The sequence below is a fragment of the Mauremys reevesii genome, linkage group 3 (assembly GCF_016161935.1).
Source record: "Mauremys reevesii isolate NIE-2019 linkage group 3, ASM1616193v1, whole genome shotgun sequence".
In the NCBI taxonomy this organism is placed as follows: Eukaryota; Metazoa; Chordata; order Testudines; family Geoemydidae; genus Mauremys; species Mauremys reevesii.
Window position 1 is genome coordinate 114,567,933 of NC_052625.1, and position 26,394 is coordinate 114,594,326.

At 42.4% G+C, this 26,394-nt stretch overlaps 2 long non-coding RNA genes across 2 annotated transcripts in view; one reads left to right on the top strand and one right to left on the bottom strand.

The window, feature by feature from the left end:
* The window catches only part of LOC120402398, a 29,212-nt gene extending 7,347 nt beyond the window's left edge, over window positions 1-21,865 (top strand). Inside the window, exons 3-4 of the long non-coding RNA XR_005597216.1 lie at window positions 31-142; window positions 21,712-21,865. This is a non-coding gene — a long non-coding RNA (uncharacterized LOC120402398). The remainder of the gene's footprint in view (window positions 1-30; window positions 143-21,711) is intronic.
* On the bottom strand, window positions 1-25,914 carry LOC120402397. Its single transcript, XR_005597215.1, has 2 exons — window positions 25,733-25,914; window positions 1-627 (listed from the first exon to the last, which is right to left on the bottom strand). It is a non-coding gene; the product is annotated as an uncharacterized LOC120402397 (long non-coding RNA).
* Window positions 25,915-26,394: the final 480 nt, after the last annotated feature.

A 26,394-nucleotide genomic window follows, 5' to 3' on the forward strand; every position in this document is an offset into this window, starting at 1 on the left:
TTTGACTTGAATATTGTAATTTTTATTAAGGCTTCCCGCATAAGACAGACCTATATTGATTGTCAGGACTAGATATGGGCCAAGGAAGGCCACTGGCTTTCTGTGTGTTCCAGCTGATCCCATCTCATTTACACATTCTTATGTGAGTTACTGCATTTTCATTACTTCAGCTTTTATAAGGACATGCTTAAGTGATTTTGTTATTGTCCTGGATATATTTGATGGCATAGAGAAAGGGGTTATTTGTCTGCAGGAGGCATCCACTAAGAAGAGAGGATTTGTGAGTGTTGCTAATCTATCTTTAAGTGGATTTGATATTGATTTAAGAAAGCACGTATCTGATCATCACAGATCCGTAGCAAACCCCACCCCCATGCACAACAGTTTTATTCTTGGAATACAATTTACAAATATGAAAAATTGTATGTTGTGCTCATCACCTTTCAAACTCTGCTTATTCTTCTCACTTTTGGATTCCCATGTTTTCTTTTGCCCTTCCCCACATTAGGCTAGAGAGAGGCTTCCTTCCTTGCCACACTCTTTCCTGCTATACTGGATCTTCCATGGCCTCCTGCTGCTCTGGAGGCCCCACGCTCTTCTCCTGGGAGTTATTTGCATAGATGAAAACTACAAAACAAAATGAGATAAAAAATTTCTGAGCAGGAAAGGGACAAAATTCTGCTGGGGTTTATGATGTTTGAGAAAATACTTCTTTAAATATATCCCACACATGTCACAGTAAAAAAGATGATGTTATAGCAGTGCCACATGTGCCCATGTATCTCTCTCTAGTAAGATATCTGCCTCTATATTGATAGCTATCACTCATTGCAGGTGATACTTATTTACCATCGGTGTCTAGGGAGAGAGAAAATGCATATGAAAAGCAAAAGGTAAAGGGCTGGATTTAGTAGTCTTCCAGTCCCTAGATACTCTGAGCAGACTGTCATTGTGACAAATATGTACGGCAGAGGAGAAGATGAAATCTAATTGTGAGGAAATGCCTGTGGAGTAGCTGCTGTTGTTGTGGAAGCATGTGGAAGAGGGGAGGGAAGAGTCCGTGGAAGTAAAGGTCACCCTCGGTATTAGAATACTGGGCTCTGTAACTGCTCAGCCGAGCAGAGACCTGCAGCTAAGAGCTCTGTTTTTTGTGGTATTAAATGTATGTATAGTAAGAATATAAGAATTTTACTGGTGAATACAAAATTTCCATTCTTTAATAAGAACCCCAACGTACCCTCTTATAATGCTTTCATTTTCAGAGGTATTTCTCTATCTGATGTGTATTATGTTCTTCCACAACACCCTTTTCACCCTCCCCAAGTTTTTTAAACTCTAAGCAGATGAACATCTACACATGCTTCATATGAGTGCCTTCAACTCCCATTAATGCAAGGGGAAATGGAGGGTGCTCAGTACCTTGCAGGGGGCACCCAGAAGTTCAGGCCCATGATAGTCTATTCTGTCCATTAGCTAAGAGTTGCTACACTGACTTTATCAGATTTATCCAGTATGACCAACAAAATCCCTAACAATGTAATTCCCTATTTTATAAGGCTTTAAAGATGAAGCTGCTTAAATAACTTCTAGAGTTCCCACCTCTGAGAGCCCACAGCATTATTTCTGGTACGTGCCTCAGCTGGATTGCATAGACCATACTGAATTAAGTCCCATCTATATCTATTAGCTGTTGCTTTATTACACTTCTAGAGATCTCAAATAAGGCTTAGAAAATACAGCAAAAAGGCAATAAAAAAGAAACATAATTAAAATCAGATTCACACATCAGTGCTCTTATCCCTAATGGCTCACAAAACATCTCTCAATGAGGGAGACTCATATTAGGATTCATCACTGCAGCAGTGGATGACTAGGAGGAGGCCATTTATTCCTGTTAGAGAGCCTCTGGAGTCAACAGAAGTCTGTAAATATAATTTTGTGCATGTTTTATTGGTGGTGAATCTTTCAACAGCTTTAGACATTGAAAGAAGCAACAGAACATGTTAAAAGTAGGGTAAATCAACATAATTGGAAGAATGCATGACTTAATTAAATAATTTATGTAATGCACCATCAGTTAGTGAAAGGTTCCGTACAAGTACAAAGTATTATTTACTTTCATAGGACAAAATTCAGTCTCACGTCTGCCCCATGCCAAGTCAGTATATGACACCCCCCACCTCCCTGTCCCAGATAGCTTCCTGTAAGAAGAAAAATGTCATGGTGTTGCTGACACAAAAACATAAGGCTATTTTGAAATGAAAAACTGCAATTCATACATTTGCATCTGTGGCAAGCAGGGGGCTGGGAATCAGGAGACCTTGGGTCTATCACCATTTTCCCATGGTGTTGTGGACTGGGGGCACATCATTTAATCTTTTTCTGTTCTTCAGTTAAAAAAAGAGTAATATGGTTGCTTAAAGTGCTCAGTTCAGTTTCTAGTGGATAGATGTCCATATCATCACACAGACCACAACTGATACCCTTGTTGACTGTCTCTGGAGAGAGGCCAAGCCTGAATTAACCTGGAGACTGAACTCACTCCATTTCTACAGGTGTCCATCAGGTCAGATTGGAAGCACATTATCAAGACAGTGGGGGTGAAACTGAACTGCCACCACCTGTCCAGTATCAGTTCTGTGTATAAGCAGGGGGTATTCACTATCCAAAACTGTCAAAAAACATTTTAAAAAATCTATCAGACAATAGACTTTATGCATATCGAGACTATAGACTCATAGATGTTAAGGCCAGAAGGGACCATTATATTATTTAGTTGTGATGGAATGCACCCCTGTATTCACACCCTACATACTATTGTAATAATCTTTGCACAAGGCATGCCTTGTGGAGGTATCATTTGAAAACTCATAACATGTTGAACAGGAATATCATGGTAAAATGCAAGTAGCAACATTATATATAAAGTTATGAACTTAAGCTGAAATCGTGACAGAAGTATGCTTCCCAGATAAGTCTGGGGAGTGGCTAAACTAGTTTCTCAAAGATAAAGGGCAAGTTGACACTACAGCTAGATGTCAACAAAACTGATGAGCCATCACCTAAAAAGTAGCCATTATTTGGCAAAAAAAAGGCTATGTGGACAAAGACCAGAGTCTTAGCTAAGAAGCAGCATGAGGTTTCCTTCCTCCATCAGACCCCTGACTCTTAGTTCTCAGCTGGAAATGCTTTTCAAAGAGGTTCTTAAATGATAAAATGGAGGGGCAAACACCCCAAGACACTCCTCTCTCTCTCCCCTTACCATTCACTTCACCTGAGAAGGCAAAGGAATAAGGAAATAGCTGTTGGACTGCAGGGTGAGGGGCAGCCTGTCCTGAAGAGTTTGGTCTGAGTGCTGTTAGAAGCATGTGGTGAGAAACTGTTTAAATCTAATGTAGTATATTTTGTTAAGCTAGGCACTAAAAAGCATTTTATCTTTATTTTCTTGTAACCATTTCTGACTTTTATGCCTCATTGCTTGTACTCATTTAAAATCTCTGTCTTTGTAAGTTAATAAACTTTTATTTTATTATTTTATCTAATCCAGTGTGTTTGTTAAAGTATCTGGATAACTCCATTTAAGATGGGAAGCTCGTGTATATTATTCCCTTAAATGGAATAATGGACTTAATATATTTGGACTATCCAGGAAAGGGCTGCACAGTACAAGACATACATTTTTGGGGGGAAATCCAGGACTAGGAGTATGTTGAGGTCACCCTGCAGTATAAGGCTGGTGCGAGCCAGAGTGTAACTCAAGTGTGGCTGGCAGGCTGCAGTTACATACAGACATTCAAGATGTGACTTGCATGCTGGAAGGCTATTTGTGAGCAGCCCAGGTGGGAGCTACTTTAGGAAGGCATTGTAAGGCACCCTATATAATCTATTGTAATTAATTGTTCTTCAGCATCTCTGAGCCTGATAAGCAAAGTCACACCCCGCCAGTGCTGTGCATAGTTAAATTCCTGTGCTTGACTCTACACAATGTGGATTACTGTTCCTTCAATATCCATTTGTTATTGTGCCGATCTTGTCTCCAATAACTCTTCTTCCTCCCTCTGATGTATTTATAGGGAGCAATCCTATCTCCCCTCAGCATTCATTGTCTTAGGCTAAACAAGCCAAACTCCTTAAGTATCCTCTCATAAGTAGGTTCTCCATTCCTCTGATCCTCCTCATAGCCCTTCTCTGTACCTGTTCCAATTTGAATGCACCTTTCTTAAACATGGGAGACCAGAACTGCACACAGTATTCCAGATGAGGTCTTGCCAGTGCCTTGTATAATAGTAATAACACTTCCTTATCTCTACTGGAAATACCTCACCTGATGCATTCTAGGATGGCATTAGCCTTTTTTCACAGCTGCATCATGTTGGTGGCTCATAGTCTTTCTGTGGTTGACTGATACATGCAGGTCTTTCTCCTCCTCTGTCTCTTCCAACTGATATGTCCTCAGCTTATAGCAAAAATTCTTGTGTTAGTCCCTAAGTGCATGAACTTGCACTTTGTACTATTAAATTTCATTCATCCATTCTATTCTATTTCTATACTTCTCCAGTGTCTAAAGTTGTAGTCAAGGCCCCTGTACTCTGCAGTGACCTAAATTATGTGTTGATTCCTGAATCCTGTGGCTGCTAGTGGAGCAAAAATGGAAATGACATGGCATCTTCATATAGACTTTTAAAATTTATGTTAATTAATGAAATTTGAATAAGATAATAAATCCAGTCACCTTCACTTATTAATGTTAAATTAAATTTAATATTTTCCACATATTTTCAGTTTCCTTTCCATTTGAATGACCCATTGCTATTAATGAGAAAATTTATCTTTTGGAGCTATTGAAAACTCAGGAAGATAATACCAGTTTTCTTTACAACCAGAAGGGCTAGAAACATATTTTAAAAGGCTAAGATTCTGGGGTACCATTCTATGCCAAGGGCCATTCTAGTGCCACAGAACCACAAAATGCATAGGATCCTGGTTGTAATATTTATGCTATATGTTTCTATACCCTTGATGGGAATGGTAAATATGGACAGGACAAATTTAAGGTTGGTATGGGAACCTTGACTTCAAATGACTTTATTTTTTAATATTAAGTGGGATTTATTTAAAGCTCTGGGCCCAGTTTTTAAAGATATTTAGTATTTCAGTGCTCAGCATTGTAACACCTAACTTATTTAGGAGTCTACATCTCATTTTAAAAAGTGATTTAGGTATTTGAGCCTAATTCTCATAGATTGGCAATGGGATTTTGGCTCCAAAATTCCTAAATCCCTTTAAAAAATGATATTGATGCACCTAAATCAGTTAGGTATTGCAATGCTGAATGCAGCAATACCTAAATCCCTTTAAAAATCTTGACTATAATGTTCTATTAAAATTTCTTTATTGGAAAAGTATTCTTCCCTTTAACAGAGTCCATTGTTAACAACTGTTTTTTGCTTGGGGATTATGAATGAACATAGTTTTACAAGCTACACAGTGCATTGATAAATGGAATATTTTCTTTTTTTATATATCATGCACAAATAGTATTGATTAGAAAAGTGTGTTGAAATTTATATTGTTTCTGAAGATTTATTTAGTAATTAAATTAAAATACAGCAGTAATAAAATAATTTGTGAATAATCCTGGGCCACCTGAAAGCACTGATTCAGGGAAAATGACTAAAGTACCTTAGAAATCAGGGATGAAATCTTGCCTCACTGAAGTCAATGGCAAAACTCCTTAAATTTCCAGGAGGTCGTGAAAAGGGAGAATCAAGTAATATCAGTCTTCAGTACTTCCCACAAAGTAGGATTTGAACAAGGCGTATGAGGGAATCTCTGGAAAAAATGGGTCATGGTTTAGGGCAAATGGAGTTGGAGGGCGGGGGGCAAGCACATGTGGACCTTTCTGGGATCTTGGACATTTTGTAACAGCTCCCTCTGTCAGTGCTGGGTTGAAACAGTTTGAAGTCCTCTGAGATATATACATCCCATTAATATATAACCAGTTATCCAGACGGAATTAGAAATATTTTGATTGACTCTTGCCAGGCCAGGTACCAAGTTAACCCAACACTTCAGGTTCCAAAGAGAGAAATGGGGGCTATTTGCTCAGTAGACTCCTCCTTCTCTGTCAGCCAAATGTATTATCTTAAGCCCCGGTCTTTGAAAGTATCCTTGAATCAATACCCTATTCTAATTGAAAAAGGAGCATTTCAAGTCTACCATGTGATGCTTTGGTCCCCCACTAGTGACAGCATCTGCTGTCCATGACTCAAGCTCCTGTATCTGCTCAGGATCAGCTGGAGACAGAATCTGTGGGTCAGATTCTGATTTTAGTTACACTGGTATAAATCCAACATTACTCCATTGGACCTGGTTCTAATCCCACTCACAACAGCATTACACAAGAGTAAATATGTTGTGTTCAATAGAATTACTCCAGATTTACACTGACTAGAATAATATTTGACTCGTGTCTGATCTCTAGTGTAATCCTATTAGCTTCTGGGCAGTGCATAGGGGAGTCCTGCTGGGGAGGGGAACGGGGGCATAATTTCCATGGAGAACCTGCCCTGAAAGAGTTATGCTTGTACTCTTTTTGTTTATTACACTCTTTAAATGTGAACGAATGCTTTAAAAAAGGTAAAATATTTTGGTCCTCTAATTTCCCACACTCCTCCTTAAAAATGTCGCTTCCCTCTTCCTAGCCTCTCCCCCTCCCCCATGAGATAACAATTAAATTGGAAGCAAGCTAACCACTATGTGGAAGAGAGGTTGGAAGGGTTTGATGAGGTGACGTGTGGTTGATGTATCCATAGAAACCAGGACTCCGGCCTCATTCACACAAAAAACGCTTCTGAGGCAGTCCAGAGAGAGAACAGAAGCCATCGTAGATGCAATAACAGATTCCATCAAAATTGCCTATAATTCAAAACCTTTTAAAGCAGTGTCAATGTAAGAAGGGAGAAATATTTGGGGAAAACCAGTTTCTGAAGGTGCTGGTCTCAAATACAGCGGCTGAATCAGATAGTAGGCAGGTATTCTTAACCCTGAAAAATACCTACTCAGCTTGAAATGACCTAGTCGCAAACCAGCTCTCTTTATTTTATTATTTTTACATGTACCCGAACTTTTTTAACTCCACAACAGCTGCAGGAGCTGTGTATTAGATAACATGCCTAGATACAATGCAACACCTAGATAGCACAATGAATGATATGCGCATTAGGAATATTGACAGACAGCCTGATTCACCACTGCATGATTCCAATTTTTATATCAGTGTAAGTTCAGTGATTTCTAAGTACTGTACAAACACTAATAGATAAAACCTCAAGCTCTTGCTGTGGGAATGAAGAAATGCTGGGTATATGTATCTATATAGACACTGGCTACAATTTTCAAAAGCATCTAAATGACTTAGGGCCCTAATTTTTGAAAGTGACATGGCTAGATTTGTAAAGGCATTTAGGAGTCTAAAGATGTAGATAGTCACTAATTCAAAAGTACTTAGAAGCATAAATAATTTTTGCAAATGATAGTTCGCCTCCTAAGTCACACAGGTTAAATTCACAAAAGGGGACTTAGGCATTGAAATTCTGACCATAACTTTAGGCACCCTGCCTTTCCCCCACCCCTGGAAGCCACTTTAAGCACCCTGACTCCTTATACAACACACAGGGGGAACTAGGCATGGGCTACACTTAAAAATTAGCTCGACCTAGCTACATCGCTCAGGTCTGAAAAATTTCACCCCCTGGGTGCCATAGTTAGGTTGATCTAACCCCTACTTGCGGCTAGGCCAACAGAAAAATTCTTCTGCTGACCTAGGTACTGCCTTGCGGAAAAGTAGATTAGCTACATTAACAGAAAATAACTCTTCCGTTGATGTGGGAACCATCTACACTGTGACATTATAGCGCCATAGCTGTGCCACTGTAGCAGTTGCAGTGCAGACATAGACTTAGGCACCCTCAGAATAGGATTCACAAAAGCCAGCATGCTAACGAGATCCACCTAAGCTATCCAGGAGAACACGTCAAGAGGGATGTGGCCCTAATCCCTGCCCATCAATGGGATTTAGGCACCTATTTCTAGTTAGGATTCACAACTGCGAAACATTTTTGGAGTTAAGCACCTAAGCCAGGTCAGCCCTTTATTGCAAAAAATGGTGGTGATGGGGCTGTTGCTGCTATACCCTCTAGCACAGTGGCATTCTGGGACAGACCCTGATTAGGCCATTTACACAAGATAGGCAGGGGAATTTCTAGTTTTATCAGTTTGCTGGGGCCTGGGCGCTGAGTAACAGTGACAGGACTTAGGCGGCTTTGAGCCTGCTCACCAGCAGAAATGTACCATGGGGACTTTACCAGCAGAAACTTTGGTACCAAGGAATGTAGGCACCTACAGCATTTTGAACTTCTAAATTTTGGACTTCAGTGCCTAATGGGGCAGTTAGGTGCCTAAATCCCTTTGTGGATATAGCCCTTAGATACTTCTGACAATTTTATTCATTGATCTTGAAATACCAGTTGAACTGCATAAATTATTGTTACAGAGGATAATGTCAGAAAGACTCAGACAACCATGGAGAAGATCAAGCATCACAAAGAGGATGACCATTCAGGAGGAATTAATGAAAAACAAATGTGATATAGTTCCTGTCTGATCAATTAGGTGCATCTAATTATTAACAAAACAAGTTTCCCAAAATAGTATAGTGGAAATTAAAATTAAATTAATATTAATGGAAAATAAGTTATAGATTAAAAAGTAAAAACAAGTCTTCCAGCCAAAGAGATGTAGAATATTTTATCAGCTGTTTAGTCACTTCCTTCTTTTAAATTTGATTGATAGAGTGGGCACACTCTGAGTACATCATTCCTGCTATCACCCAGGCTCTTCCACACCACCTTTGAGGTTGATTGCACTCTAGGAGTGCATGAAGAAAGGATTCCTTAGTTTAGACTACATTAGAGTGCAAGTCACGGGAGGTGATAGTACCATTCTACCTGGTGCTTGTTTGGCCTCAGATGGAGTACTGTGTCCGATTTTGGTTGCCAATGTATGGAAAGGATCCAGAAATGAGTGACAAAGATGATCAAAGGGATCGAATGCCAGCCATATGAGCAAAAGCTGAAGGCACTGGCATGGGCGGCAGGTTATATATGTTTGCGGTGCCCGGGCTCCAGGAATATTCAGGGCTGGGGGCCCTGCTCCAGCAATATTTGGAGCTGGGTCTCTCCCCCGGCCCTGCCTGGATCGGGCTCCGGCCCCCGCAGGTCTCCCCCTCCGCCGCATCCCTGCCTGGAGCAGGTCCCAGCCCCCGCCTGCCACCCCTCCCCCTGCGTGTCCCCCCCGCCGCGCCGCGTCCCTGCATGACAGAAAGCAGCGCGGGTCTCTCCCCTGCCTGCTTCTGCTGCCAGAGATCGGCTCCGGGCAGAACAGCTGTCTGCTGCCCCAGGGTCCTAGCGCCTGCCCTCCACTAATGTTTGTTTCAATTTGGAACAGAAAATGGAAACTTCCCCGTGAAATGGCAAGGCAGGCTGCCCTTACCCTGTGCTTCCACCCTCGCCCTGAGCCTCCCCAACACCCCAAACCCTCATCCCCAGCCCTGCGCCCTCATCCCCCCGCACCCTGATCCTCTGCCCCAGCCAGAGCCCTCATCCCCCCGCACCCTGATCCTCAGCCCCAGCCAGAGCCCTCATCCCCCCGCACCCTGATCCTCAGCCCCAGCCAGAGCCCCCCCCCCACAGCATGAGCCCCGCAGCCCTCACCCCAAACCTCTGCCCTAGCCCGGAGCTCCCTCCTGCATCATGAACCCCTCATCCCCCAGCCCCAGCCCGAGCCCGCCTCCCCCCACACCCGAATCCTCTGCCCCAGCCCTGAGCCTCCCCGCAGCATGAACCCCTCATCCTCAGCCCCACAGCCCTCACACCCCACCCCTCTGCCCTAGCCCTGAGCCCCCTCCTGCATCATGAAGCCCTCATCCTCAGCCCCACAGCCCTCACCCTGCACTCCCTGCTATCCCCAAACTCCCTCCCAGAGCGTGCACCCCCTCTCAGAGCATGCACCACCTGCCCCGGCCTACACCCCCACCCCCAGCCCAGAGCCTGCACCCAAACTCCATTCCAAAGCCTGAACTCCTCACCCCCTCCTGCACACCCACCCCCTGCCCCAGCCCGGAGCCTGCACCCAGCACCCAAACGCCCTCCCAGAGCCTGCATCCCTCATCCCTTCCTACACCTCCACCCCCCAGCCCAGAGCCTGCACCCAAACTCCATCCCAAAGCCTGCACCCCTCCTGCACCCTAATCCCCAGCCCAGGACCTGCACCCCATACCTCCCACCAAAATCCCGCCCAGAGCCTTAGGCAGGTGGGGGCAGAGTTTGCGGGAGGCGGGTTCTGGGCACCACCAAAATTTCGACAAACTTGCCACCCATGGACACTGGGTATGGTGAGTTTGGAAAAGAGGAGATTAAGGGGGGACATGATAGCGGTCTTTGGATACTTGAAAGGCTGCCATAAAAAAGATGGAGAAAAGTTGTTCTCTTTTGTCACAAAGAACAGGACAAGAGGTAGTAGGTTCAAACTACAGCAGAGCAGATTTAGATTAAATCTCAGGAAAAACTTCGTGACTGTAAGAACAATAGGACAATGGAACAGACTGCCTGGGGAGTTTGTGGAAGTGTCTTAACTGGAGGCTTTCAAAAGGAGGCTGCATAGAGCCATCTGTCTTGGATAGTTTAGACACAACAAATCCTGCATCTTGGCCGGGGGTTGATGGCTAGATGACCCTTGCAGTTCCTTCTAACCCTATGATTCTCCCTGAATGCGGGGACCACAACTGTCCCTAGGCCTTGCCTGGGGAACACAATGAATTGAAAGGCTCTTTGCAGCCTTCTTTTTTCTGCATGCAACTTTGCTAGGGGCAGGCACAATCTGGCCCTTAGTCTTCAGGGGCAAACCAGCACCCACAAGAGTAGACCCATTGACTACTGCTGAAATGAATGGACTACTTGGCTAAGACAGAACTGCTACTCAAATAAGGGGTTTCACGATTGAACATCACCTTTGTTTTTGTACATTGGATTTATAATCTCTTCCTGGAGTCAGCTATCTCAGCATACGGGTAACATTTTTATGTCCATTTAACTACCAGGGACACTGTTTCCATTAGCTTTCAGTCAACATACTATATAAATGTGAGGATCTAATGTGCACTCTTCTCGTAGGGCTGGTTTATCCACAGAAACCTCACATTTTGGTCTCGTCATCCACAGAATTACTTACATCCTTACATTACCATTAGCTTTCTCATGTAATCAATGTGCCATAGGCACAAATACAACATCAAGACCAGTGGTTCTTGCAGAAATTTATGTATGATAGGATTTCGGTAGGTTTGTAAAGGTGCTGCTGTGGCATAATTCCAATTTCTGAGACCCAAATGTGGCACAAAGAATCAGAAGAGCCACAATGTCTATAATGGTACAGAAAGCTTTAAACAATGTGGAATTCGTTTCCTCAGTGTAAATAACATTTTTAATTTCCCAATCATGAATAATTTATAATATAAATAGTTTTCGATAACAAACGAGGGAATAGCAAATCTGCGAGGGACAGAGATGAATGTGTGGATGGCTTAGCTTGTTTTAAGGCCTGCTCAGTACAAGCAACATTTTTAAAACAATGGGTACATTTGATCACCATAGAAGAAAGGGATAGCAAACTTTCTGCAGTCCTCAGAATGAATGAAATGTCTAATAGCCAGAGTAGTGCTAACAGCATACTGTATTTTACAAACTTTGTTAATTATTAGAAATAAATTCTGGTCAACAAAGTAAAATATTAAATAATCTTCAATCATCTAATTTTATTCTCCACTGCCAGAGACAAAGATTTTTCTGTTTTTAAAGATATTTTTAATTTATAGATCACATTATTTCTTGTGAGGCTGGAAACACACACTAGATACTGGAATAAAAGGATTAGGCTTTACTTGACTAAGGGGATTACATGTAATGTGCTGTAATACCTTTAATTCAAGCAGCAAGAAATAGCAAGACATTCATTATCTCTGGGCTGGAGCCACTGGGCTAGATCCTGGCCCATGCAGACCCTTTACGCCACACCAGGAAGCAGCTCTAACTAGCCAGCTGGTGATTCCCTCAACTTGGAAGAATCCCCAATGGTATAAGCCTGGCATAGTGGATCCCAAGCTGTCACCACCCCCTGGACAGGGCTGGTTGAAGACATAGGCAAATGAGTCACATGCTTAAGGACCAAGCGTGGGTGTGGGTGTGGGTGCGTGGGTGGAAGGGTGGGGGGACGGACAGCAGGGGTAAAGTCATAGGCCATGGAAATGCTGGGGGGGGGGGCAACCACCAGAAAAAAACTTCAGTGGCTCTGCAATTCCTGTGCTGGGTTGCAATGCCAACACTCAAATTTGGCCAGGGAGGGCAAATTTGAGTGAGTGGTATTATGATTCGGCATGCTGGGGTCGCAACACCACTCAGTTTTGGCCCAGATGCTAGGGTTGCAACCTGGTCAGCTTTTCTACTAGGTTGTTGGCAGCCAGTTTTGTAACAGTGTTGGTGGACGTGCAGCAATCGACGCATGGCGCTTGGGCCTGCTGTCTCATGCTAGGCCCTCAACGTGCTGATGTGGTGACTGAGGCGCCTGCTCCTCTCAGCGCTGGAGGCTGGAAGTGGGATCAGTGGACCTGAGGATTACTAGCAGGAATGTTAAGGAGTCAGGGGGCCAGAGAGGGGGGAGGCAGGGGCTCCTGGGAGGGAATGGTAAGGGGGCTCCCAAGAGGGCTGAGACTCCTGGGAGTGAGGAGGTACAGGGGCTCATAGGCCAGCGGGGTTTGGCTGCTGGGAGGCATAGACTCATGCCTCCCAATAGTGTGTGTGTGGGACAATCTAAAGGTGATGACACATAACCGCCCCACATGTCTCTGTCCATAGGCTGCCGTGCTCTCCCCACCCCACCAGAGTTACCTGTGGGAGGGGTGGGGCTGGGGGGTGTCTCAGTCCTTCTCCTGCTATGCCTCCTTCCCACCCCTCCCGCATGTTTGGCTGCTCTTCCTGGCTCTCCCTGGGATCAGGCGGCGAGCAGAGGTGGTGGGACGGAGCCGCTTCTCACGGTGGCTGCCCAGTAGCTACCTGAGAGGGAGTCTAGCCACCGTCTTCCCAGTTAGGTTCTCACAGGCAGCCACCGTGCTGCACAGAGCAGTGACTTGGAGCGGCCGTCATGAGAAGTGTCTGGTCCTACCCCCTCTGCTCCCCACCTGGGCCCAGTGGCCGGGGATAGGGGCCGAGCATGCCAGGGGGCAGGCACAGCAGGAGAAAGACAGAGCCCGTCTCCTTGTGCTGACAGGTCGAGCAGAAATCTGGGGGGGAACTTGACCCCATATGCGTCGCCTATGTGGTAGAGGGATGCCTGAGGGGGGAAGAGGAAGGTCAAGCTGGTGCGGGGGAGAGGCCATAGCCAGTGGCCATTTTTTCTGTGCCCATTGATGGGGCTCAGTGTATGTTTGCCTATGGTCCAGTGATAGATTAATCCAGTTCTGCTCCTGGACTCATCTAGGAGGATGCAAGGGAATGTCAGTGTGTGGGTGAGGGGGAAGCGTAGCTGATATGTGCTGTTCTCTGGCCAGTTAACGGCCCTCTGGGAGAGGCATCACAGCAACTCTCTAATACTGTAGATAATAATTTGGTCAAATGGGTGTGTGAAACTCTGACTATGAACTAATCAGCAGTTTAGTGCTTCCAATGCAAGTTTCTGCTTCACAACTCCTATGGGCCTAAAATGGTATGTTACTTAATTGGAGGAACTGAGGTATTCCCATTGTTGCTCCATTTGACCTGAGTGGCTAGTCAGAGTTTGGGGCCCTGTGTTTGTGCCAGCTGGGAGTAGAAATTGCTGGTAGTCCGGTATTATTTTGATGCATTTTGTTTATTTACAGAGAATGTACAAAGCCCTGAATGCAGAATGAATCAAAATGGCAGGAAACAGTTTCTTTTGCTCCCAGCACCAATAGGACTCTTTTCAGCCTGCACCTCTGACCCAAAAACCTCTCCCTAGGTTTCTTCTAGGAACAGCCACCTGTTCAGCTGCTCCTTTAGGCTGTCTCTCTTCATGGTCTACCTCCCCACAACACACACATACCACAATATTCAGCAAAAGCTCCTGAGCAGATTCACACACTCCTTTTCCCTTAAGTAGGGCTTATTTTGACAGTTATGTTAACTGAAGGATGAGCTCACACCTATCAACCTCAATTCCATAACAAGGTTTCACCCAACTCATAACACATTTTTCCAAACTCTTATTATCCACAAAGGGCTCTTCTGTTTTACTTACTATGATTTGCTGCTGTATAGTTCTCTTATGTGCATAAAACAAACAGAAAAAGATTTTTGTTTTCTTAGTTTAAATGAAAAAGGAGAACAATAAGGAATTCACGTTTTCTTCACTTTTTTTCCAAATTACTGTCAGCCTTATAGGAGGGTTTAGAAATATGTTGGAAACTGCTTCAACTGGTGAGTTAAAGTCCTTAGAGTTGAATTTGCAGGGATTAGAGGAAGCGGACAAGATTTTTCCGGTGTACTTGAACTGTGCTTGGTGCAGTTGACTGCAGGGAGAGGAGGAGGACTGGCTTTTGATTCTGGAGGCCTCGGGGCTTCTCTTACTTGTACCAGCTGGAGCAACCCTGTAGAAATTGCCGGAATTGCCAGTGCAACACAGTATGCTCCAGCAACTTCTCCTCGTGACCTCAGCATGCCTGAACATGGGGAATCCCTAGCTGCCTTTTTAAAATCAACTTTCAGTCCCATTTGGGCCTCCAGAACTGTACAGAGGAAATGGACCAGAGTCCTACATCAGGCCCAGAGTATTCTTGATTGAAGGTCCTCAACTCTAGAAGGTGCTTTTCCTGATGGTTTAATCTGGATGGTCTTTTCCTGATGGCCTGATTTGGCTGATGTTTAGGGCATAGCGTGAGATGACTCATACTTTTGCCCAAGAGAAAGTGACTGTAGTAGGAACTGAGGCACTCTGGTGGAGAAATGTGACACTTTTCTTATTTTTCATTCCTTTAAGATCATCCCCTGTATAAATAAAATTCAAACTTACAAAAAAAGCAAATTGGACAAATTGGTTGTTTGCATACTGTCTGGTGGGCATTCCCCAGGTTAAAACACAGTTGTAATGATTACATAGTTAGTATGTCTAACTTCAGATACAGAAATGATACATGCATACAAATAGGATAATCAGAGTCAGTACATCATAACCTTTCCAATGATACCTCACATGACCCATCTTGCACAAAACATATCTTAGTTATGCCATATTCATATCATAAGCATATCGCTGAAGAATATGGGGCATAGGGTCACATCTACAATAAAAGTTAATCAAAAAGAGCTTTTATTAACATTTCTGGAACCTCCTTGTACTGGGAGAACAAGTCAAGTTGTCTCTTCTAGACAGGGTGATTTTTTTTTCTCCATTAGTAGGGTAGAAGCTAAATCTGATTTCCACTCTGAAGATGGTGTCTGAGGGGGATGGGGAACTTTCCAATGTCTCAGTCAGACTATTTACACAAGATGAGTAAGAGCTATTAGGACACATTTTAGAGATAAGTATGGGATCATCCTCTTCAAAGCCAAGAATGCAGAGTCTAACAGAAAGGATGATATGGCAGCTTAGTTCTTCTACATGAGGGCCAAGACTGTTAACCTTAGTGCTAGCCAGAAACCAGAATTTCCGTTCTATGGTAAACGCTGAAATTTTGAAAAAAAAATCCAAATATGAACAAAGAGTGGAAATTTTAAAATTTACTGTGGAATAAAAATTCCAAAAAAATTCAGTTTAGAACTATTGAAATATTTTTTTCAACAGTGTTGATTTTTTTATTTTACCTTGTCAAACCAAATCAATTCAACATCCTTGAAACAACTTTTATATAAAAGTGTTAACTATAAAGTATATAATATATAAATAAAATATAATACTAAATATTTTAATTTGAAATCAATTCCAAAATGTTATTACCTTATCAAAATGAAATGTTTCTACATTTTTTAACTGAAATGAGAAAGTTGAAATGAGAGAACGTGGGTGAAGTAATATCTTTTATTGGGCCAACTTCTGTTGGTGAGAGAGATACAAGCTTTCAAGCTTACACAGAACAGAATTTTGTCCAACAGAAGTTGGTCCAATAAAAGATATGATCTCTCTAATATCCTGGGACCAATATGGCTACAACAACAAAGCTGAAACGATTCATTGAAAATGTTGTTGAAATATACCTGTTCCCATGACCTGTTCTGATTTCAACAAAAGTGCATTTATCTGGTGCAAAATTGTTCTGTTGAACACTTTTCAATTAGCTCTAGTTGGCCCTCAAGGGCGGATATAAAGTGGCAGGACCAAACAGTGTGTGATAGTGAGTGATATGAATGGCTATCACTTTGCAGATTCAACAAGGTTTATAATCTGATTTTTCTCTGTCAGACTCTGTTCAGTATTTTGTTTGGTGCTAGACATAAGTTTAATAAGTTCATTTTACATTGTGCTGGATTTATTTCCAAACTTTATCTCCCAGAAATATTTCATGTTCATCATTCCACATTGTTTAAGCTGTTATTTTGTTGTTTGTTTTTTGCCAACAAATTTGGTGCTGGGTAAATGTTTCAAGACCTAAATTAAGTTATTAAATATAATAAATTCAAAAGGCAGTATTTCATCTTTCTCTATATTTTTATGGAAAATCTGGCCAAATTCCTATTTTCTGGAAGTTCTGTAGTAAACAGTTCTGTCTCTTATTTATATAGTTATTTGATTCAAATGGAACTCGCTAATTATTCTGGGGAATGTGTAGTAATATTATGGGTTTCTCTTTGCATCTTCATTGGCTCTGCCTGACAACCAGGCTAGTCAGAAAAGCAAATACATATTTCATTGTTTAGGGTACATTAGACTAATGCACTGCTTGCCAAACACATTTTTAAGAACACAATTCTAGTATGTATCAATTATTCTTTATATGCACCCTGTACATACATCATGCAAGAATATTAACAATGAATGCGTTATTAGTTTTCCAGTATTGTGTGCCACCTTTTGGATATATATCATGAAAACAGTGTATTAGATGTAGTGATTATGTCAGGCCTGACAGGAGTTGCTGAAATAGAATAATGAACCGCCTGTGGGTCTCTGTGTCACACCCACCTTCTAGTAATTTCATCTAGACACATGTCCCTAGTTTTCATATGAGAATGTCATGTGGGACTGTCAAAAGTCTTATTAAAATCAAGATACATCACATCTACAGCTTCTCCCCTATCCCTAGGTAAATACTCCTGTCGAAGAAGGAAATAAAGTTGGTTTGGTATGGTTTGTTCTTGACAAATCCATATTAGCTATTCCTAATTACATTGGAGGATAATAATGTCCTACAAATTGATTGAAACCTGAAAAGATATTGGAACAAATTGTTAAACAAAGTTAGGCTGACTGGCCTATAAGGCCCCTGATCCTCTTTGTTCCACTTTTTAAAGATAGGTACTGAGTTTGCCCATCCCTCAACTCCTGGAGTTCTCAAAGATGAGTCCCAGCAGTTCCAAGATTGCTTTGATAGCAGTACAAAGATTGCTTTGAATTATATGTGAAAGAAAATGTAGAATCAAATGAAGTACAAATCTTAAATGAATCCACATGTTCCACAGAATCTCTATGGATAGTAATTTGATGCTCTGATAAGAATATAACAGTAGGGATCTATTATCGACCACCTGCCCAGGACAGTGATAGTGACAATGAAATGCTAAGGTCGATTAGAGAGGCTATGAAAATAAAGAACTCAATAATAGTGGGGGATTTCAATTATCCCCATAATGACTGGGTACATGTCACCTCAGGACGAAATTCACAGACAAAATTTCTCGATACTTTAAATGACTCCTTCTTGGAGCAGCTGGTACAGGAACCCACAAGGGGAGAGGCAATTCTCAATTTAGTCCTGAGTGGAGCACAGGATCTGGTCCAAAAGGTAACTATAACAGGACCTCTTGGAAATATAATAACATTTAACATTCCTGTGGTGGGAAGAACACCTCACCAGCCCAACACTGTGGCATTTAATTTCAGAAATGAGAACTATGCAAAAATGAGGAGGTTAGTTAAAAAGAAATTAAGAGGTACATGACTAGAGTGAAATCCCTGCAAGCTGCATGGACACTTTTCAAAGACACCATAATAAAGGCCCAACTTATATGTATACCCCAAATTAAAAAACACAGTAAAAGAACTAAAAAAGAGCCACTGTGACTTAACAACCATGTAAAAGAAGCAGTGAGAGATAAAAAGGCGTCTTTTAAAAAGCGGAAGTCAAATCCTAGTGAGGTAAATGGAAAGGAACATAAACACTGCCACATTAAGTGTAATAAGAAAAACCAAAAAGGAATTTGAAGAACAGCTAACCAAAAACTCAAAAGATAATAACAAAATGTTTTTTAAGTACATCAGAAGCAGGAAGCCTGCTAAACAACCAGTGGGGCCCCTGGACGATCGAGATACAAAAAGAGCACTTAAAGACAATAAAGTAATTGCGGAGAAACTAAATGAATTCGTTGCTTCAGTCTTCATGGCTGAGGATGTTAGGGAGATTCCCAAACCTGATCTGTCCTTTGTAGGTGACAAATATGAGGAATTGTCACAAATTGAAGTGTCACTAGAGGAGGTTTTGGAATTAATTGATAAACTTAACAGGAACAAGTCACTGGGACCAGATGGCATTCACCCAAGAGTTCTGAAAGAACTCAAATCTGAAATTGCAGAACTATTAACTATGGTTTGTAACCTGTCCTTTAAATCAGCTTCTGTACCAGATGACTGGAGGATAGCTAATGTAACGCCAATATTTAAAAAGGGCTCTAGAGGTGATCCTGGCAATTAGAGACTGGTAAGTTTAACGTTGGTACTGGGCAAACTAGTTGAAACGATAGTAAAGAATAAAATTGTCAAACACATAGAAGAACATAAATTGTTGGGCAAAAGTCAACATGATTTCTGTAAAGGGAAATCATGTCTTACTAATCTATTAGAGTTCTTTGAAGGGGTCAACAAACAAGTGGACAAGGGGGATCCAGTGGACTTAGTGTACTTAGATTTCCAGAAAGCCTTTGACAAGTTCCCTCACCAAAGGTTCTCACGTAAATTAAGTTGTTATGGCATCAGAGGGAAGATCCTTTCATGGATTGAGAACTGGTTAAAAAACAGGGAACAAAGGATAGGAATAAATGGTAAATTTTCAGAATGGAGAGGGGTAACTAGTGGTGTTCCCCAAGGGTCAGTCCTAGGACCAATCCTATTCAACTTCTTCATAAATGGAGAAAGGGGTAAACAGTGAAGTGTCAAAGTTTGCAGATTATACTAAACTGCTCAAGATAGTTAAGACCAAAGCAGACTGTGAAGAACTTCAAAAAGATCTCACAAAACTAAGTGATTGGGCAACAAAATGGCAAATGAAATTTGGATAAATGTAAAGTAATGCACATTGGAAAAAATAACCCCAACTATACATACAATATGATGGGGGCTAATTTAGCTACAACTAATTAGGAAAGAGATCTTGGAGTCATTGTGGATAGTTCTCTGAAGTCGTCCACGCAGTGTGCAGAGGCAGTCAAAAAAAGCAAACAGGACGTTAGGAATCATTAAAAAAGGGATAGAGAATAAGATGGAGAATATCTTATTGCCCTTATATAAATCCATGGTATGCCCACATCTTGAATGCTGCATACAGATGTGGTCGTCTCATCCCAAAAAAAGATATATTGGCATTAGAAAAGGTTCAGAGAAGGGCAACTAAAATGATTAGGGGTTTGGAATGGGTCCCCTATGAGGAGAGATTAAAGAGGCTAGGACTTTTCAGCTTGGAAAAGAGGAGACTAAGGAGGGATATGGTAGAGGTATATAAGATCATGAGTGGTGTGGAGAAAGTGAATAAGGAAAAGTTATTTACTTGTTCCCATAATATAAGAACTAGGGGCCACCAAATGAAATTAATGGGCAGCAGGTTTAAAACAAATAAAAGGAAGTTCTTCACACAGCGCAGGGTCAGCCTGTGGAACTCCTTGCCAGAGGAGGTTGTGAAGGCTAGGACTATAACAATGTTTAAAAGAGAACTAGATAAATTCATGGAGGTTAAGTCCATTAATGCTATTAGCCAGGATGGTATCCCTAGTCTCTGTTTGTCAGAGGGTGGAGATGGATGGCAGGAGAGAGATCACTTGATCATTACCTGTTAGGTTCACTCCCTCTGGGACACCTGGCACTGGACACTGTCGGTAGACAGTATACTGGACTGGATGGACCTTTGGTCTGACCCAGTATGCCATTGTAAATATTCTAGGATGAATTCCATGAGGTCCTGCTAAATTGAATACATCTAACTTATCTAAATATTCTTTAACCTGTTCTTTCCCTATTTTGACTTGCATTCTTTCCTCCATGCTGTTAATATTAACTGTGTTGAGTATTTGTTCACCAGTAAACTTTTAATGAAGACTGAAGAGAAACAGGCATTCTTGAAGCTTTCTTGAAGTCATCAGTTATTAACTCTCCTTCCAAACTAAGTAGAGGACCTACACTTTTGTTTCAGATGGGTAGCCATGTTAGTCTGTATCCACAAAAACAACGATGAGTCCAGTGGCACCTTAAAGACTAACAGATTTATTTGGGCATAAGCTTTCATGGGTGAAAACCACACTTCTTCAGATGCATGGAGTGAAAATTTGTTTGTTTGTCTGTCTCTTGCTCCTAATATATTTAAAAAACCTCTTCTTATTGCCCTTGATGTCCCTTGCTAAGTATAACTCATTTTATGCCTTAGCCTTTCTGATTTTGTCCCTACATACTTGTGCTATTCTTTTCATACTCCTTCTTAGCAATTTGTCCATGTTTCTACTTTTTGTAGGATTCCTCTTTGATTTTCAGGTCATGAAAGAGCTCCTAATGGAACCATATTGGCCTCCTACTATTCTTCCTATCTTGTCTTCACATTGGGATAGTTTGCAGTTGTGCCTTTAATAGTATCTCCTTGATAAACTGCCAACTCTCCTGAACACCTTTTCCCCTTAGATTTTCTTCTCATGAGACCTTACCTACCAATTCTCTTGTAAGGTCTGAGGCCTTTTTCTAAAGCCATATTTGGAGAGCAGCAACCATGAGCCAAGAAGCAGAAAGTCACATCCTCACATTCCATCTAAATTACATTAAAATAATGTAATATCGGACTGTTAAGAAGGTGATCAGGTGATAATAGTACCCACCATCACCAGATAAAGAAACAGATCTTAAGATGTTTAAAGAAAACTTTGATTGTATTCAATCTGGCAAAAAATCACTTATCAACAGTTGTGATTGTGAAATCTATACTTTATTGTTTTGCCTTTATGGTCCCTGCTTCTCTATTGTTTATCTGTATGGTTTCTGTCTGATTCTTTAATTGTTTCTGTCTCTTGCATAACTAATTTTGCAAGATTTAAATCAAGTAAGTTGGTGGGGTATGATCGGTTAAAGAATTATTTTGCAATACGTTGGGATTTGTCAAAAAATTATTTTGTAATATTTTAATAAAATAATTGATTGATTAAGGTATAGTTAAGCAGGACTCAAGTTTCACTATATAAACAGGGGAACAACAGGGAAGGTCTTTAGAACCAACTAGGGGACACAGCCCAAGATCAGAGCTGCCAGACCTCAATACCCTGCCAACAATATTGTTCAGAAGCTGGAGGCTTCAGATGACCTGATCCTGACTGGCCAGAAGGAAAAGTTCATTTGCCTTATTGGGAGTGGTGAGCATTGTATGCTTAGCATGTGGATTCTGTTTTGGTGATTGTTAATAAACAGAGATTAGAATATTACTGTGTAAGGCTCTTTCACTGAACCCAGGACGGGAAAGGTAGGTGCCTAAATTAACAGAGTTATGCCTTGAGACCATGGAAGAGTAAAGGTGAGTGGCTAGAGTGTGTGGGTAACACTCTGAGTTTGTTAAAGTCTGATTTTTTTGAAGTCCATTGTTCTTATTCTGCTGCTTTCATTCCTTCCTTTCCTTAGAATCATGAAATGTATCATGTTGTGCTCACTTTCACCCAAATTGCCTTCCACCTTCAGATTTGCTACCAATTCCTCCCTCCCTGTATATCAGAATCAAGTCTAAAATGGCTGTTCCCCTGCTAACTTTCTCCACTTTCTGGAACAAAAAGTTGTCCCCAGTACATCCCAATAACTTATTGGAAATTTTGAGTTTTGCTGTATTACTTTTCCAACAGATGTCTGGATAGTTAAAGTCCCCCATTACAACCAGGTCTTGTATTTTGGATGTTTCTGTTATGTATTCTAGAAATGCCTCATCTACCTCCTCTTCCTGATTTGGTGGTCTATAGCAGACCCCTACCATGACATCACTCCTATTTTCCCTCTTTTGTCTTTACTCAGAGACTCTCAGCTGGTCTGCCTCCCACTTCCTTCTGCATCTCAGAACAAGTGTATGTTTTCTTGATGTATAATGCAACACCTCCTCCCTTGTTACCTTGCCTGTCCTTCCTGAACAAGCTATATCCCTCTATACCAGTATTCCAGTCCTAAGACTTATCCCACCAAGTCCCACCCATTGCAGAGAAACTAAATGAATTCTTTGCATTGGTCTTCACTGTTGAGGATCATAGAATCATAGAATATAAGGGTTGGAAAGGACCTCAGAAGGTCATCTAGTCCAACCCCCTGCTCAAAGCAGGACCAATTCCCAACTAAATCATCCCAGACAGGGCTTTGTCGAGCCTGACCTTAAAAACCTCTGAGGAAGGAGATTCCACCACCCCCCTAGGTAACCCATTTCAGTGCTTCACCACCCTCCTGTTTTTAAATACATGTTGATTTTTAAATGGAAAACACAATCCATTTTGGCTTTCCCTTGACAGCGTAACCGTTGATTGCATAGAGCCACCTTAAGGCTTAGTGTGGGGTACTTACTACAGCTTTTATTTGCTATTTGTTACCAAAACAGATTTAAAATCTTTTACCAAAATTTTATAACACATTAAAGTACTTTAAGGATTAAATACTAAATTCCAAAATTAACACTAGTTTCTTTTTGTTTGTTTTTACAACCCCAAAACAACACCAATTTATTATAAAACAAAGATTGTACCCACCATACGCGTTTTTAACAAAATTGACTATCTATAGTCAACAAAATTGACTATCTGCACAGACAGTCTTATTGCTTAATTTTCTCCAATAACTACAGAGTTAATTTTTAACTTTCCTTCTTTTAACTTCCTCAAACTGCGGTTGCCTGCTTGTATGGGCCCGATCCTTTTTTTCTTGCTACGTTAGTTTTTTTTATGGGCACAGGCATTGTTTCACTACCAATTTAGCAAGGAGGGTGGGCCTTTTGACTGAACCCCCATTTATTTATTTATATACAGCTATTTACATACCCACATTACATCTTGATGCATTTTATTTAATAACAACATTTTTCTGTGTCCGGACTTGATACAATCCTCTTTTGAGGCGATAACAACGCCTCAGCACCGGTACATTATAAGAAAGAATAATAGCAGGGCTACAGACAATGGGAAAGGTAGAAAAAACAACAGCATCAACAGCATAGTAAAATTCCCTTCTCGGTCTACTTTGAGAGAGGGTTTTACTACACTTTGGGAAGTGGTCTTGCTGGGTTTAGGCAAAATTTCAGCCAGTTGGGCAGCCCCAATGTGCCCAACCTGGTTGGCATGATCAGCTTACAATGCCCGCAGGGAGGGAGAGACCTTAACCAGCTGTTCCTGTTGCAACGAGGAAGGGCCGGGGTCGGTCTGCTCCCGTAGAGTATCCTTCTGAAAACCTGCCAGGACCTCATTGTGAGCGGGATCAGACACATCCAGATACACACCATTTGGTGATTACAGAATTTAATTTACAAAACAAATCTTTTTGATATTTCTTACCCTCGGGGCCTGTGGGGGCTGGGCAGCAGCTTCCTATCTACTTCCTAGGACCATAATTTGGGTATATATACGTGGCAGGAGTGCCCTTCTTTGGCATGGGAATCTGCTTAGATTCCCCCATGCCCCCTGTATGGATACCGTACAGACAAGTACAACCCAGCTGACAGGCATCCCCAAAGGGCTAAATATAAAACACCTAACAGACAGGCTAGCACAGTAGACAAAACACACAATAAAACATACCACATTTACCATGTGCCCTTCCGCCCCTGTCACCATCAGTCAGGGTGTAACTCTTAATTATTTCAGCATTCACTGACACACCTACGGGCTTTTAGCTCCAATGACTGGCAGCTAGTTTTACGGCCCCTCCACTATCTGCCTATTGCTGACGAGAGCCTTGGCCAACCTTATCTCTAGGGCCACTCTGGGGTTACTCACTTCCCCAGGGTTCATAGTGGCTTCTACCTTGGGGGTTCTAACCCCAAACCTATAACCGACACAAAACAACCTTCACAACACAGGCATGGCGTTGACAAGGAGTGCACCCCTGAGGTGTACAATCTTGTCAAGGTCAAAACTTCCCTTCAGGGGAAACTGCAGGGTTGGATCATCTCTGGTATACCAATTTCATTTCTTTAAGTATTTAACAGTCGACTGATTATAATTTAAATACCTATATGCAGCAGGCGTGCCTTTGGGTGGGAGCGGAAGGTCTTTTGACCCTCGGTTCCCCATACTCACTCCAGCTCGGTTTCACGCAAGCCAATCACACAGGGAATGCTTATTAGGACTGCCCCGGTTCTATCACCAGTGGCCCACCGACCTGCCCATGGCAGGAACACAAGGGAGCAGGTTCCGAGGCTCGGGATACCACCTCTGCCAAACCTACAGGGCAAGCGGGTAATGGGGGCGGGCTAACAGAAAAGCCCGTGGTCTCCGCACGTCTCTCTTCAGCCCTGAGCACCAGCCTTCAAGCCAACGGTGCTGCAGTAGCTTCCGAGCCAACGGTGCGGTTTCCCTGGGGCTTCCCTCCTCTCCGAGAAGGGAAGGGAGCTTATCGCTCCGGGGGGGAAACAAAGGGACCCTGCAGCCTTCGGTGAAGGCAGTGCTCAAAGAGCGGTCACAGGATCATGGGGACGTGGAGAGGGAAAAGGGTAACGGGACGGGGGACGTACATGCACCTCGACTGGTTAGCCACTCACCAAGGCCTGCCAGTCGGGGAAGCTTCCACAGTCTCTCTTCAAGCAGGGTTGTGGGGCTTGCTTTCGAGACACTCCCAATCATGAGCTTTTGCTTCGCAGAAGGTTCGGGGCATCTTCCCACAACCGACAATCACACTGGCCGCATGGCCTTCACACATACAGGCACGTTCCTGGCACAGTCGCCAGGGCGAATACTGCTCAGGTCCCTCCCAACCTGGTGGCTCCGGGACCCCCGAACCCCAAAAAAGGCTATCAGTTCCCTCGGACGAAAAGGAGCGCGGGTCCGAGGCTTGAGCTTGCCGGCACTTCCAAACAACCAAACAACTCCGGACCCGTTACCACACCGGGAATTACACGGGTCAACCCAACCTCAAGAAAAGGCGTCTGGCCTGCCTGATGTTAAAAGTTCAGATCCAGCTTGTGACTTACCCCAAGCCGGAGCCTACGGATCAGTCCTCCTCCAGACCCCTCCAGAGATTTCAAAAGGTCTCTTACCTTTCAGATGGGCCCGGGGTCTGGAAGGGAACCGCTCGCGGTCCTCCGATCCAGGGATGCCATCTGTGGATCCCGGACGAGCCCCCAAATTGTTGTGGAAAAATTGACCACACCATTGATTTTTGGATCAGGCAGCCGGAGGCACTTTTATTATAGTACAAGCATGCATGCAGGGAGAGGGTTAAGCTCCCCTCTGCCTGTTACAAATTTTACCAGGCTTATAAAGGTTAAAACCGCAAATTAGCATTTACTTAAAAGTTCCTTATTTGGGAGTATCAATTGTACCATTAGCAAGCTACTTCAGTTTTCTCCCATATATGGTGTTTCCTTTTATTGTTTCTGGGCAGTTTTTCGTTGGTGGTCTGCCAGTCTTAAGACCCTTTCTTTGTGGTTACATTATACAGGCTAAAATTCATAAAGCAATCTAAAAACAAGCTGAACACTCCTTTCTTATTTCCTTCTTTTGGTTCCTCATTTTCCCTGAATGCCCTCTGTACAGATAAACATATTAAAAGCAGAAATGCAAACCTTGGCTTTATATATAACAGTTGTCTAGACTATAGGCCTTTGGGCCTAATACAATAAATGCTGCAAGCAAATAATAACCTAGGCTGAACAGGGGGGGCAAATTTTCCCTATCACTACCAATTCCTCCCTCCCTG